The sequence below is a fragment of the Coregonus lavaretus genome (assembly GCF_964263955.1).
Source record: "Coregonus lavaretus genome assembly, chromosome: 40".
NCBI lineage: Eukaryota > Metazoa > Chordata > Actinopteri > Salmoniformes > Salmonidae > Coregonus > Coregonus lavaretus.
In genome coordinates, this window is record NC_140027.1 from 11344129 (window position 1) to 11360117 (window position 15989).

The following is a 15989-nucleotide window of genomic DNA, read 5'->3' on the forward strand; positions in this document are numbered from 1 at the left end:
TTCCATCGCAACTTTTTTCCCTTATTCAACTTTTTCACTCCGGACGCTTTATCTGGACATGGTTCATCAACATCTTCAACAGCCGAAGCTAAGTAGTAACATTAACATGATGTCTTCTAATTGCAGTCGCTGTACTCATAATATACAGGAGAACGATCGCCTTACGGCGAGAATAGCTGTGCTACAAGCCCAGCTTCAGACGCAATCGTTAGGCAAGGGTAATCTCAGTGTAGGAAAGGAAGAAACAGCGTCTGTGCCACCAGTAAGTACAGACAGTAACGTTAGTATAAATCCCCCCGCACAGTCCCCGCAGCCGGACAACTTTCTCATGGCTTCTGGAGGGAAATACTGTTGGAATGCTCAACCGGTGTCGCTCATTCAGCCGACAGAAACCTTCAACCGGTTTTCCCCATTATGTAGCGAGTCGGAGTCTGAGTCTGAGTCTTCTCTAGTCTCTACTCCTCCCGTTACGGGGTCTGAGACGCCGAAGGCTCCCACCATTAGCTCTGACAAATTGAAAACCCTAGTCATTGGCGACTCCATTACCCGCAGTATTAGACTTAAAACGAATCACCCAGCGATCATACACTGTTTACCAGGGGGCAGGGCTACCGACGTTAAGGCTAATCTAAAGATGGTGCTGGCTAAAGCTAAAACTGGCGAGTGTAGAGAGTATAGAGATATTGTTATCCACGTCGGCACCAACGATGTTAGGATGAAACAGTCAGAGGTCACCAAGTGCAACATAGCTTCAGCGTGTAAATCAGCTAGAAAGATGTGTCGGCATCGAGTAATTGTCTCTGGCCCCCTCCCAGTTAGGGGAAGTGACGAGCTCTACAGCAGAGTCTCAGCACTTAATCGCTGGTTGAAAACTGTTTTCTGCCCCTCCCAAAATATAACATTTGTGGATAATTGGCCCTCTTTCTGGGACTCACCCACAAACAGGACCAAGCCTGACCTGCTGAGGAGTGACGGACTCCATCCTAGCTGGAGGGGTGCTCTCCTCTTATCTACCAACATAGATAGGGCTCTAACTCCTCTAGCCCCACAGTGAAATAGGGTGCAGGCCAGGCAGCAGGCTGTTAGCCAACCTGCCAGCTTAGTGGAGTCTGCCAATAGCACAGTCAGTGTAGTCAGCTCAGCCATACCCATTGAGACTGTGTCTGTGCCTCGACCTAGGTTGGGCAAAACTAAACATGGCGGTGTTCACCCTAGCAATCTTATTAGGATAAAGACCTCCTCCATTCCTGCCATTATTGAAAGAGATCGTGATACCTCACATCTCAAAATAGGGTTACTTAATGTTAGATCCCTCACTTCAAAGGCAGTCATAGTCAATGAACTAATCACTGATCATAATCTTGATGTGATTGGCCTGACTGAAACATGGCTTAAGCCTGATGAATTTCTTGTGTTAAATGAGGCCTCACCTCCTGGTTACACTAGTGACCATATTCCCCGTGCATCCCGCAAAGGCGGAGGTGTTGCTAACATTTACGATAGCAAATTTCAATTTACAAAAAAAAAAATGGCGTTTTCATCTTTTGAGCTTCTAGTCATGAAATCTATGCAGCCTACTCAATCACTTTTTATAGCTACTGTTTACAGGCCTCCTGGGCCATATACAGCGTTCCTCTCTGAGTTTCCTGAATTCCTATCAGACCTTGTAGTCATAGCAGATCATATTCTAATTTTTGGTGATTTTAATATTCACATGGAGAAGTCCACAGACCCACTCCAAAAGTCTTTCGGAGCCATTATCGACTCAGTGGGTTTTGTCCAACATGTCTCTGGACCTACTCACTGCCACAGTCATACTCTGGACCTAGTTTTGTCCCATGGAATAAATGTTGTAGATCTTAATGTTTTTCCACAAAATCCTGGACTATCGGACCACCATTTTATTACATTTGCAATCGCAACAAATAATCTGCTCAGACCCCAACCAAGGAGCATCAAAAGTCGTGCTATAAATTCTCAAACAACACAAAAATTCATTGATGCCCTTCCAGACTCCTTCTGCCTACCCAAGGACGTCAGAGGACAAAAATCAGTTAACCACTTAACTGAGGAACTCAATTTAACCTTGCGCAATACCCTAGATGCAGTTGCACCCCTAAAAACGAAAAACATTTGTCATAAGAAACTAGCTCCCTGGTATACAGAAAATACCCGAGCTTTGAAGCAAGCTTCCAGGAAATTGGAACGGAAATGGCGCCACACCAAACTGGAAGTCTTCCGACTAGCTTGGAAAGACAGTACCGTGCAGTACCGAAGAGCCCTCACTGCTGCTCGATCATCCTACTTTTCCAACTTAATCGAGGAAAATAAGAACAATCCAAAATTTCTTTTTGATACTGTTGCAAAGCTAACTAAAAAGCAGCATTCCCCAAGAGAGGATGGCTTTCACTTCAGCAGTGATAAATTCATGAACTTCTTTGAGGAAAAGATCATGACCATTAGAAAGCAAATTACGGACTCCTCTTTGAATCTGCATATTCCTCCAAGGCTTAGCTGTCCTGGATCTGCACAGCTCTGCGAGGGCCTGGGATCGGGAGAGACACTTAAGTGTTTTAGTACTATATCTCTTGACACAATGATGAAAATAATCATGGCCTCTAAACCTTCAAGCTGCATACTGGATCCTATTCCTACTAAACTGCTGAAGGAGCTGCTTCCTGTGCTTTGCCCTCCTATGTTGAACATAATAAACAGCTCTCTATCCACCGGATGTGTACCAAACTCACTAAAAGTGGCAGTGATAAAGCCTCTCTTGAAAAAGCCAAACCTTGACCCGGAAAATATAAAAAACTATCGGCCTATATCGAATCTTCCATTCCTCTCAAAAATTTTAGAAAAAGCTGTTGCGCAGCAACTCACTGCCTTTCTGAAGACAAACAATGTATACGAAATGCTTCAGTCTGGTTTTAGACCCCATCATGACTGCACTTGTGAAGGTGGTAAATGACCTTTTAATGGCGTCAGACCGAGGCTCTGCATCTGTCCTCGTGCTACTAGACCTTAGTGCTGCCTTTGACACCATCGATCACCACATTCTTTTGGAGAGACTGGAAACCCAAATTGGTCTACACGGACAAGTTCTGGCCTGGTTTAGATCCTACCTGTCGGAAAGATATCAGTTTGTCTCTGTGAATGGTCTGTCCTCCGACAAATCAACTGTACATTTCGGTGTTCCTCAAGGTTCCGTTTTAGGACCACTATTGTTTTCACTATATATTTTACCTCTTGGGGATGTTATTCGAAAACATAATGTTAACTTTCACTGCTATGCGGATGACACACAGCTGTACATTTCAATGAAACATGGTGAAGCCCCAAAATTGCCCTCGCTAGAAGCCTGTGTTTCAGACATAAGGAAGTGGATGGCTGAAAACTTTTTACTTTTAAACTCGGACAAAACAGAGATGCTTGTTCTAGGTCCCAAGAAACAAAGAGATCTTCTGTTAAATCTGACAATTCATCTTGATGGTTGTAAAGTCGTCTCAAATAAAACTGTGAAGGACCTCGGCGTTACTCTTGACCCTGATCTCTCTTTTGACGAACATATCAAGACTGTTTCAAGGACAGCTTTTTTCCATCTACGTAACATTGCAAAAATCAGAAATTTTCTGTCCAAAAATGATGCAGAAAAATTAATCCATGCATTTGTTACTTCTAGGTTAGACTACTGCAATGCTCTATTTTCCGGCTACCCGGATAAAGCACTAAATAAACTTCAGTTAGTGCTAAATACGGCTGCTAGAATCCTGACTAGAACCAAGAAATTTGATCATATTACTCCAGTGCTAGCTTCCCTACACTGGCTTCCTGTTAAGGCAAGGGCTGATTTCAAGGTTTTACTGTTAACCTATAAAGCGTTACATGGGCTTGCTCCTACCTATCTTTCCGAGTTGGTCCTGCCGTACATACCAATACGTACGCTACGGTCACAAGACGCAGGCCTCCTAATTGTCCCTAGAATTTCTAAGCAAACAGCGGGAGGCAGGGCTTTCTCCTATAGATCTCCATTTTTATGGAACAGTCTGCCTACCCATGTGAGAGACGCAGACTCGGTCTCAACCTTTAAGTCTTTACTGAAGACTTATCTCTTCAGTAGGTCATATGATTGAGTGTAGTCTGGCCCAGGAGTGTGAAGGTGAACGGAAAGGCTGGAGCAACGAACAGCCCTTGCTGTCTCTGCCAGGCCGGTTCCCCTCTCCACTGGGGTTCTCTGCCTCTAACCCTGTTGCAGGGGCTGAGTCACTGGCTTGCTGGTGCTCTTTCATGCCGTCCCTGGGAGGGGTGCGTCACTTGAGTGGGTTGAGTTACTGACGTGATCTTCCTGTCTGGGTTGGCGCCCCCCCCTTGGTTTGTGCTGTGGTGGAGACCTCTGTGGGCTATACTCGGCCTTGTCTCAGGATTGTAAGTTGGTGGTTGGGGATATCCCTCTAGTGGTGCGGGGGCTGTGCTTTGGCGGAGTGGGTGGGGTTATATCCTTCCTGTTTGGCCCTGTCCGGGGGTTTCTTCGGATGGGGCCACAGTGTCTCCGGACCGCTCCTGTCTCAGCCTCCAGTATTTATGCTGCAGTAGTTTATGTGTCGGGGGGCTGGGGTTAGTTGGTTATACCTGGAGTACTTCTCCTGTCTTATCCAGTGTCCTGTGTGAATTTAAGTATGCTCTCTCTAATTCTCTCGTTCTCTCTTTCTCTCTGAGAACCTGAGCCCTAGGACCATACGTCAGGACTACCGGGCATGATGACACCTTGCTGTCCCCAGTCCGCCTGGCCTTGCTGCTATTCCAGTTTCAACTGTTCTGCCTGCGGCTACGAAACCCCTACCTGTCCCAGACCTGCTGTTTTCAACTCTTAATGATCGGCTATGAAAAGCCAACTGAGAGACCTGAGCCCTAGGACCATACGTCGGGACTACCGGCCGTGGTGACTCCTTGCTGTCCCCAGTCCGCCTGGCCTTGCTGCTATTCCAGTTTCAACTGTTCTGCCTGCGGTTATGGAACCCCTACATGTCCCAGACCTGCTGTTTTCAACTCTTAATGATCGGCTATGAAAAGCCAACTGAGATTTATTCCTGATTATTATTTGACCATGCTTGTCACTTATGAACATTTTTGAACATCTTGGCATGGTTCTGTTATAATCTCCACCCGGCACAGCCAGAAGAGGACTGGCCACCCCTCATAGCCTGGTTCCTCTCTAGGTTTCTTCCTAGGTTTTCGCCTTTCTAGGGAGTTTTTCCTAGCCACCGTGCTTCTACACCTGCATTACTAGCTGTTTGGGGTTTTAGGCTGGGTTTCTGTACAGCACTTCGAGATATTAGCTGATGTATGAAGGGCTATATAAAATAAAATTGATTGATTGATTGTACAGCATCAGTGTTCACAGTAAACGCGTGCTGGATGTTGCAAAGAATTTTCAAATGTCACGAACGTTGAGAGACGGGTTAGACCAAGGTGCAGCGTGAAAAGCGTACATGTTTATTAAACTCAATAAACATAAACAAAACAAGAAACAACGTAACGTGAAGTCTTCAGGCTATACACATACAAGCCTAACACGGAACAAGATCCCACGACTAAGGTAGGAAAATAGGCTACTTAAGTATGATCCCCAATTAGAGACAACGAGCGACAGCTGTCTCTGATTGGGAATCACACCCGGCCAAACAGACACACAACCTAGAACTGAAACATAGAAATAGACTAACTAGAACGTAAACATAGAATATATAACATAGAAACTCACGCCCTGACCAATCCAACTAAAGACAACAGGCCTCTCACGGCCAGGGCGTGACAGTACCCCCCCCCCCCCAAAGGTGCGTACTCCGGCCGCACAAACCTGATTCATTAGGGGAGGGTCCGGGTGGGCTTTCAGCCTCGGAGGCGGATCCTGCTCCGGGCGTGACGACCTCGTCCTCTCTGCCTCCCCGTTGCGCCCCTGGTCTGGTCTGGACCTCGGCGCAATGCTTCCCCTTTCCTTCCTCCCGCGATGCACCAAGCCCTGTCTGGACCCTGGTGTGGGAGACCCCGAACCTGGAGAGGTGCTTACGTCTGGGCCTGGATCGGCAATCCCCCCACGATGCACCAAGCCCTGTCTGGACCCTGGTGTGGGAGACCCCGAACATGGAGAGGGGCGGACATCTGGGCCTGGATCGGCAATCCCCACACGATGCACCAAGCCCTGTCTGGACCCTGGTGTGGGAGACCCCGAACCTGGAGAGGGGCTGACGTCTGGGCCTGGATCGGCAATCCCCACACGATGCACCAAGCCCTGTCTGTACCCTGGTGTGGGAGGCACCGACCCTGGAGAGGGACTGATTTCTGCGTCTGGAGTGGGGCCGCTGACCGGAGCTGAACTGGACCCCGGTGGAGCGGACTGCTCTGGCTCCGAAGTGGAGCCGCTGACTGGAGCTGAACTAGATCCTGGTGGAGCGGACTGCGCTGACCGTTGTTGGACCAGGCACCGGACCGGGCCGGACTGGGGACACGCACCACTGGTCTGGTGCGAGGAGCAAGAACGGGCTGGACTGGAGACACGCACCACAGGTCTGGTGCGAGGAGCAGGAACTGGCCGGTCCGGACTGGGGACATGCACCACAGGTCTCGTGCGAGGAGCAGGAATGGGCCGGGCCAGACTGGGGACATGCACCACAGGTCTGGTGCGAGGAGCAGGAATGGGCCGGGCCGGACTGGGGACATGCACCACACGTCTGGTGCGAGGAGCAGGAACGGGCCGGGCCGGACTGGGGACATGCACCACAGGTCTTGTGCGCGGAGCAGGAACGGGCCGTACCGGACTGGATACGCGCACCACTGGTTTGGTGCGGGGAACAGGTACGGGGTGTACCGGGCTGGCGACACGCACCACTGGTTGGGTGTGGGGAGAAGGTACGGGCCGTACCGGACTGGATACACGCACCACAGGTTTGGTGCGGGAAGCAGGTACGGGGCTTACTGGACTGGATACACGCACCACTGGTTTGGTGCGGAGAGCAGGTACGGGCCGTACTGGACTGGATACACGCACTAGTGGATTGGTGCAGAGAGCAGGTACGGGCCGTACTGGACTGGATACACGCACCACTGGATTGGTGCAGGGAGCAGGTACGGGCTGTGCCGGACTGGATACACGTACCAGTGGAGCGGACTGCTCTGGCTCCGGAGTGGAGCCGCTGACCGGAGCTGGACTAGGCACTGGTGGAGCGGACAGCTCTGGCTCCAGAGTGGAACCGCTGACCGGAGCTGGACTAGGCACTGGTGGAGCGGACTGCTCTGGCTCCGGAGTGGAGCCGCTGACCGGAGCTGGTTTGGGCACCGGTGGTGCGGACTGCTCTGGCTCCGGAGTGGAGCCGCTGACCGGAGCTGGATCAGGCACCGGTGGAGCGGATTCCTCTGGCTCCGGAGTGGAGCAGCTGAACGGAGCTGGATCAGGCATCGGTGGAGCGGACTGCTCTGGTTCCGGAGTGGAGCAGCTGACCGGAGCTGGATCAGTTACCGGTGGAGCGGACTGCTCTGGCTCCGGAGTGGATCCGCTGACCGGAGCTAGACTGGGCACCGGTGGAGCAGACTGCTCTGGCTCCGGAGTGGAGCAGCTGACCGGAGCTGGATCAGGCACCGGTGGAGCGGACTGATCTGGCTCCGGAGTGGATCCGCTGACCGGAGCTAGACTGGGCACCGGTGGAGCAGACTGCTCTGGCTCCGGAGTGGAGCAGCTGACCGGAGCTTGATCAGGCACCGGTGGAGCGGACTGGTCTGGCTCCGGAGTGGAGCAAACTTCCGCACCCATCCCCATTTCTGTAGCAGGACTAAAAGCCGTGCCCAGCCTGGCCACCGACGCAGAGGAAAATTCCAGCCCTGTAGTAGGACTGGTTGCCGGCCCCAGACTGGGCACCGACACGCTAAAGTGCTCCCTGCAGGGGACCGTAGCTGGAGGTCGGGTGAGTTGTGTGGTTGGAGTAGGTGCGTGTTCCTGTCCTGGAACGGGCCATGCCGGACTGGGAACACGCACCACTGGCTTGGTGCGAGGAGCAGGCACGGGCCGTGCTGGACTGGGAACACTCACTACTGGTTTGGTGCAAGAAGCAGGCACAGGACATACCGGGTTGGAATCTGGCATTGGATATGTACGACTGTTCCAGTGCCTCTCTCTCCGCGCCCAATCTTCCTCCAGTGAGGACTCCTCCGGGAGCCCCCACGAGTTAGGGAACAGAAACTTATCGTCGTCGTCATCCTCCGACTCCTCAGTTTAAAACTGTTCCCATTCCCATGGTCGTAGGGACTCCAACTGGAACCCCACCGGGTACAGTGGTCGGGGCTCCTCTCTCTCGATCCGCAGGTCTTGGAGGACCTCTAAAATAGCGGCCTCCTCCTCTCTAGTCAGCCATTTCCCGGCCTCCTGCTGCCTCGTCGTCCACCCCGTGAGCCCCCCCTCAACATTTTCTTGGGGCTGCTTCTTGGGCTTCCTCTTCGGCCGGAATCGTTGATGTCGCCATTGATCCTCTCCTACCTGGGCTTCCTCCTTCATTGCCTTACCGTAACGGACGGCCTCCTCCTCGGTGATTCTCCCCAAACCGAGGAGGACATCTACCAACGTCGCCTCCTGTTGAGTACCGGGCGTTTGCTCCTTCTGGGCACGCTGCTTGGTCCATTTGTGGTGGGATCTTCTGTCACGAACGTTGAGAGACGGGTCGGACCAAGGTGCAGCGTGAAAAGCGTACATGTTTATTTGACTCAATAAACATAAACAAAACAAGAAACAACGTAACGTGAAGTCCAAAGGGCTATACACATACAAGCCTAACACAGAACAAGATCCCACAATAAACAGTAGGCAATAGGCTACCTAAGTATGATCCCCAATCAGAGACAACGAGCGACAGCTGCCTCTGATTGGGAATCACACCCGGCCAAACCTAGAAATACACATCAAGATCCTAAACATAGAAATTCTAACATAGATCCTCACACCCTGACCAAACCAACTAAAGACAACCGGCCTCTCAAGGCCAGAGCGTGACATCACAACATTCAAGTTTGCGCTTGCGCAGACCTGAAATTAGAGGGAACATTGGTCTATTGCTTACCTAGTTGCCTTACTCTTTAACTTTCCTTTTCATTTGAAGAGACTGCCACCTGCTGACTGGAATGTGATATAAAATAGTCCTTAACTGACCATTTGAATTGATAAGGAACATTTATCTATTTTTCGTGATACATTTGTTTTTAATTAGTTGGTTTGGACTTTACCACACTGTAAAACATATTGTGCTAGTTCTACATAAAAAAACTGAAGTAACTATTTGCATCAGCTTTTTTAGTATTTCCAACATTAGCTTTCTGAGTATTTCCAACATGAAGTATTCTTATGTATAATATACTTAACTTTTGGTGTTTCACAAACACTAACACTGAAAAAATATACAAACGCAACATGCAACAATTTCAAAGATTTACAGTTCATATAAGGAAATTCATTAGGCTCTAATCTATGGATTTCAAATGACTGGGAATACAGATATGGATCTGTTGGTCACAGATACCTTAAAAAAAGGTAGGGGCGTGGATCAGAAAACCAGTCAGCATCTGGTGTGACCACAAGAAACTTCACACAGCCATTAAAGAGGAGTGGGACGACATTCCACAGGCAACAATCAAATGCGTGATCAACTCTATGCGAAAGAGACGTGTCGCGCTGCATGAGGCCAACACTTTACATGTTGCATTTATTTCTTTGCTCAGTATATTAAGTGCAGCATCTAAAAAATGGCTTAGATCCAACTTAGTTTTATCAATTCCAAAACTGTTATTTTTTGTTAGATCTTCTAATATATATATATATTATGTTTTTGATTATTAGCCATTTAGCCCACTTTAGCAGGAATTGTTGAACACAGTGCTCATTCCACTAGCAGTAAGTGGTGGTAGAGCTGCAAGCATTGTAGGATGCTGCATTTGCCTCTAAGGGTGATGTACGTGAATTAGTTCAGGTGGGAATGGCTAGTGACATCTATGCAAATAGTCCAGGTAGCCATGATTAGCTGTTCAGGAGTCTAATGGCTTGGGGGTAGAAGCTGTTAAGAAGCCTTTTGGACCTAGACTTGGCGCTCCGGTACCGCTTGCCGTGCAATAGCAGAGAGAACAGTCTATGACTAGGGTGGCTTGAGTCTTTGATACTTTTTAGGGCCTTTCTCTGACACCGCCTGGTATTGAGGTCCTGGACGGCATGAAGCTTAGTCCCAGTGATGTACTGGGCCGTATGCACTACAATCTGTAGTGCCTTGCGGTCGGAGGCCAAGCAGTTGCAATACCAGGCGGTGATGCAACCAGTCAAGATACTCTCGATGGTGCAGCTGTAGAACGTTTTGAGGATCTGAGGACCCATACCAAATATTTTCAGTCTCCTGAGGGGGAATAGGCTTTGTCGTGCCCTCTTCACGACTGTCTTGGTGTGTTTGGACCATGATAGTTTGTTGGTGATGTGGACACCAAGGAACTTGAAGCTCTCAACCTGTTCCACTACAGCCCCGTCGATGAGAATTGGGGCGTGCTCAGTCCTCTTTTTTTCCTGTAGTCCACAATCATCTCCTTTGTCTTGATCACGTTGAGGGAGAGGTTGTTATCCTGGCACCACACGGCCATATCTCTGACCTCCTCCCTATAGGCTGTCTCATCGTTGTCGGTGATCAGGCCTACCACTGTTGTGTCGTCGGCAAACTTATTTACATGATGGTGTTGGAGTCATGCCTGGCCATGCAGTCATGGATGAACAGGGAGTACAGGAGGGGATTAAGCATGCACCCCTGAGGAGCCCCCGTGTTGAGGATCAGAGTGGCAGATGTGTTGTTACCTACCCTTACCACCTGGGGGCGGCCCGTCAGGAAGTCCAGGATCCAGTTGCAGAGGGAGGTGTTTAGTCCCAGGGTCCTTAGTTTAGTGATGAGCTTTGAGGGCACTATGGTGTTGAACGCTGAGCTGTAGTCAATGAATAGCGTTCTCACGTAGGTGTTACTCTTGTCCAGGTGGGAAAGGGCAGTGTGGAGTGCAATAGAGATTGCATCATCTGTGGATCTGTTGAGGGGGATGCAAATTGGAGTGGGTCTAGGGTTTCTGGGATAATGGTGTTGTGAGCCATGACCAGCCTTTCAAAGCACTTCATGGCTGCAGACGTGAGTGCTACGGGTCGATAGTCAATTAGGCAGGTTATCTTAGTGTTCTTGGGCACAGGGACAATGGTGGTCTGCTTGAAACATGTTGGTATTACAGACTCAGTCAGGGACATGTTGAAAATGTCAGTGAAGACACTTGCCAGTTGGTCAGCTCATACTCGGAGTACACGTCCTGGTAATCCATCTGGCCCTGCGGCCTTGTGAATGTTGACCTGTTTAAAAGTCTTACTCACTTCGGCTACGGAGAGCGTGATCACACAGTCATCCGGAACAGCTGATGCTCTCATGCATGCTTCAGTGTTGCTTGCCTCGAAGTGATTATAGAAGTGGGCCCCGTGTAGCTCAGTTGGTAGAGCATGGCGCTTGCAACGCCAGGGTTGTGGGTTCGATTCCCACGGTGGGCCAGTATGATTTTTTAAATGTTTTTTTTTAAATGTATGCACTAACTGTATGTCGCTCTGGATGAGAACGTCTGCTAAATGACTCAAATGTAAATGTAAAGTGATTTAGCTCATCTGGTAGGCTTGTGTCACTGGGCAGCTCGTGGCTGTGCTTCCCTTTGTAGTCTTTAATAATTTTCAAGCCCTGCCACATCCTACGAGCATCAGAGCCGGTGTAGTACGATTCAATCTTAGTCCTGTATTGACTCTTTGCCTGTTTGATGGTTCATCAGAGGGCATAGCGGGATTTCTTATAAGCCTCTGGGTTAGAGTCCCGCTCCTTGAAAGCAGCAGCTCTACCCATTAGCTCAGTGCGGATGCTGCCTGTAATCCATGGCTTCTAGTTGGGGTATGTACGTACGGTCACTGTGGGGACGACGTCATCGATGCACTTATTGCTGAAGCTAGTGACTGATGTGGTGTACTCCTCAATATTATCGGAAGAATCCCGGAACATATTCCAGTCTGTGCTAGCAAAACAGTCATGTAGCTTAGCATCTGCGTCATCTGACCACTTACTTATTAACCTGAGTGGCACAGCGGCCTAAGGCACTGCATCTCAGTGCTAGAGGCGTCACTACAGACCCTGGTTCGATGCCAAGCTGTGTCACAATCTGGCCGTGATTGGGAGTCCCATAGGGCGGCGCAGAATTGGCCCAGGGTAGGCCGTCATTGTAAATAAGAATTTGTTCTTAACTGACTTGCCTAGTTAAATAAAAAAAACTAGTCACTGGTGCTTCCTGCTATCGTTTTTGCTTATAAGCAGGAATCAGGAGGATAGAGTTATGGTCAGATTTGCCAAATGGAGGGCGAGGAAGAGCTTTGTACGTGTCTCTGTGTGTGGAGTAAAGGTGGTCTAGAGTTTTTTTTCCTCTGGTGGCATATTTAACATGCTGGTAGAAATTAGGGAGAATGGATTTAAGTTTCCTTGCATTAAAGTCCCTGGCCACCAGGAGCGTTGCCTCTGGATGAGCGTTTTCCTGTTTACTTATGGCCTTATACAGCTCATTGAGTGCAATCTTAGTGCCAGCATCGGTTTGTGGTGGTAAATAGACAGCTACGAAAAATATAGATGAAAACTCTCTTGGTAAATAGTGTGGTCTACAGCTTATCATGAGATACTCTACCTCAGGCGAGCAAAACCTTGAGGCCTCCTCAGTATTAGATTTGATGCACCAGCTGTTATTTACAAACATACACAGACCGCCACCCCTTGTCTTACCGGAGTCAGCCGTTCTATCCTGCCAATGTAGCGTATATCCCACCAGCTGTATGTTATCCATGTCGTCGTTCAGCCACGACTCGGTGAAACATAAGATATTACAGTTTTTAATGTCCCGTTGGTAGGATAACCTTAATCTTTGGTCGTCCAATTTATTTTCAAATAATTGAACATTGGCTAATAGGATTGATGGAAGAGGCAGTTTACTCGCTCACTGTCGGATGCTTACAAGGCACCCCGACCTACGTCCACGATATCGCCGTCTCTTTCTCCTGCGAATGACAGGGATTTGGGCCTTGTCGGGTGTCTGTAGGATATCCTTCGCGTCCGACTTGTTGAAGAAAAAAATCTTCGTCCAATACGAGGTGAGTAATCGCTGTCCTGATATCCAGAAGCTCTTTTTGGTCATAAGAGACGGTGGCAGAAAACTTTATGTACAGAATAAATTACAAATAACGCGAATAACACACAAAATAATACAATTGGTTAGAGGGCTGTAAAACGGCAGCCATCTTCTCCGGCGCCAATATACAGAGTTTACTATTACATGTTTATTATTATTAAACTCACCGTCTGCAAATGCTTCCTGGCTCCCTGCGTATATGTTACAATAGCACAACAAACTGTTTAATACTAATTCAGAAATGTACTACTTTTCTTTCTTCAAACATTGTTTAAAACATTTTTTTATTAAACACAATCCTCTAAAAAGGAGCCACATGTTAAGTTGTTGCAAGAGCTTACATTTCTTAAGTTGAGAGAAAATATTATGAAATTGGAGTAAATTAAACAAACTTTCCCTTGGAGTTGTTTTTACACACAAATAGTTGTTCAGATTTTGCAGTATATTAAATGTAATTTACATTTTCGAATGTCAATTTTTTTAAACACATTAAAATGAAGTAAGGTATTAAAATATTGAAGTAAAACCAGAAATGTGCATTTTTATGTAGAAATCATAATATTTACTAAGCCCCTGAATCCTTTTTTTACATTGCACCACAAGGTGGTTTGGACTTTACCCCCACCTTCTCAGAAGGAAGTCATTCAACAGAAATAACATACTGTTTGACTGGATCACGTGTCACTAGAACTGTTAAGCAAAGCCTTAATATTGCCTCTCTAATGAAGCAATAGAAGCAACAAGGAAAGCTGGAATGGGGGTTTTCAGTTTACTTCCTGAATTGAGTGAATTGACCGTAACCAACCCCAGTCTCTCATGACAGGTTTAACTATTAAAATTAGTAGCTGGAGATTTGGTCCTGGGTGCCGAGACGACATCCAACCATTACCTGCATATGGCCAAGTGTTTTAGATGTACATAATTCTATATGGGAAAAAAATGTCCAACAATATTGGTTGCGTGGGGTAAGTGGGTTAGAATTGTGTAATTTAGAGCATCATGCCAATACTTGGAACTGCTGAAAAGTGTGGTATTGTAGGCTAGTAATTCATTTTCAACATTTGTTCCAAGTTTAGTACATTTTAATTTCAAGTATTTGTAGACAGTATAAAGCCATGCCCGTTAAAGTTAATAATTACCTATTCACTTTAAACTGAGTTGAGTGTGTGTGACATTCATTATTTAACAGCAGTGCTCCCAGGCTATGGTCTGCACACAAATACGAATAATACATATATAAATAGTTATGGGTCCCCTTAGGTCATCAAAATCACATATATGCTTCTTCAGAAACCTCTCTCTCATCCTAATGTGCGTTTCGATCTCTCTTCTCCTCTGGAACACTCAGACGCCCAACCTGCTCTGAGAGGAGCCCGCTCCCAGCACCTGACCTCCTGCCACAAGACTACGCAGACGACCTGCCAGCCTGCTCAGCCATCATCAGAGGAGACCTGAAGGGCATTGACAAGGAGCAGCTCAGAAGACTTCTGAAAACAAAGAATAATCCCAAGCTTCTATCTGAGGCGTTCTACCATGACGTGATCCGAAACGGTAAAACGTACGTTACAGACAGAGGGTTCGTCATGATGCCCCTTAGTGTGGAGGAGAGAGACTTCCCCATCGCCTACTCCATGGTGGTCCATGAGAAGATTGAGATGTTTGAGCGACTCCTGCGTGCCGTGTACACACCTCAGAATGTATACTGCGTGCATGTGGACCAGAAATCCTCGGAGGAATTCAGGACTGCAGTAAAGGCTATTGTGTCTTGTTTTACCAATGTGTTTGTGGCAAGTAAGACAGAGAGTGTAGTTTACGCATCGTGGTCTCGAGTGCAGGCAGATCTAAACTGTATGAGGGACCTGTTGAAGTCACCTGTCCATTGGAGGTACCTGCTCAATACCTGTGGAACAGATTTCCCCATTAAAACCAACGCAGAGATGGTTCAGTCACTCAAACTGCTCAACGGGAGGAACAGCATGGAGTCTGAGACCACCGTCGACTATAAGAAACGCCGGTGGCAGTATCAGCACAACATCACCAACAACATAGTGGTCAGGACGGGCGTTACGAAGAGCCCTCCTCCAATCAGCAACCACATGTTCTCCGGAAATGCCTATTTCGTGGTCTCCAGGGACTTTGTCCATCACTTGTTTGACAGCCAGGAGGTTCGGGCCCTGCTGGAGTGGGAGAGGGACACCTACAGTCCTGATGAGCACCTGTGGGCCACTTTGCAGTGCATGCCCTCAGTGCCAGGGTCTAACCCTCCCCACATTAAGTACCATGAATCAGACATGAACGCCATCGCTCGCATGGTGAAGTGGAGTTACCTGGAAGGAGATGTGAGGAAAGGAGCCCCATATCCACCCTGCTCCGGTGCCTCCAGGAGAGCTGTGTGTGTCTACGGGGCTGGAGATCTCCGGTGGCTCCTACAACACCACCACCTCATCGCTAACAAGTTTGACCCAGAGGTGGATGATGTAGCCATTCGATGTCTGGAATCATACCTTCGTTTCAAAGCAACATATGGTTAATCTGGGAGTATCTGTAAAAAGCTATGAAATGAAAAAGGGTTGCAAATACCGTAATGTATATTTATTTAAATTGTGTTTTTGTATGATTTTTATACGTGGTTGTTTTACCTATTGAATTTAAAGCACTGATTAGAAGTGGCTCTGGATAAGAGCGTCTGCTAAATTATACCAAAAACGTAATGTCGTACTTAGAATACACTGTCTTTACAACCG

At 48.0% G+C, this 15989-nt stretch overlaps 1 pseudogene across 1 annotated transcript; it reads left to right on the forward strand.

The window, feature by feature from the left end:
• The first annotated feature begins 14491 nt into the window (after nt 1–14491).
• LOC311113385 (beta-1,3-galactosyl-O-glycosyl-glycoprotein beta-1,6-N-acetylglucosaminyltransferase 3-like) lies at nt 14492–15776 on the forward strand (annotated as a pseudogene). The gene has a single exon. The product of its transcript is annotated as a beta-1,3-galactosyl-O-glycosyl-glycoprotein beta-1,6-N-acetylglucosaminyltransferase 3-like (transcript).
• Nucleotides 15777–15989: the final 213 nt, after the last annotated feature.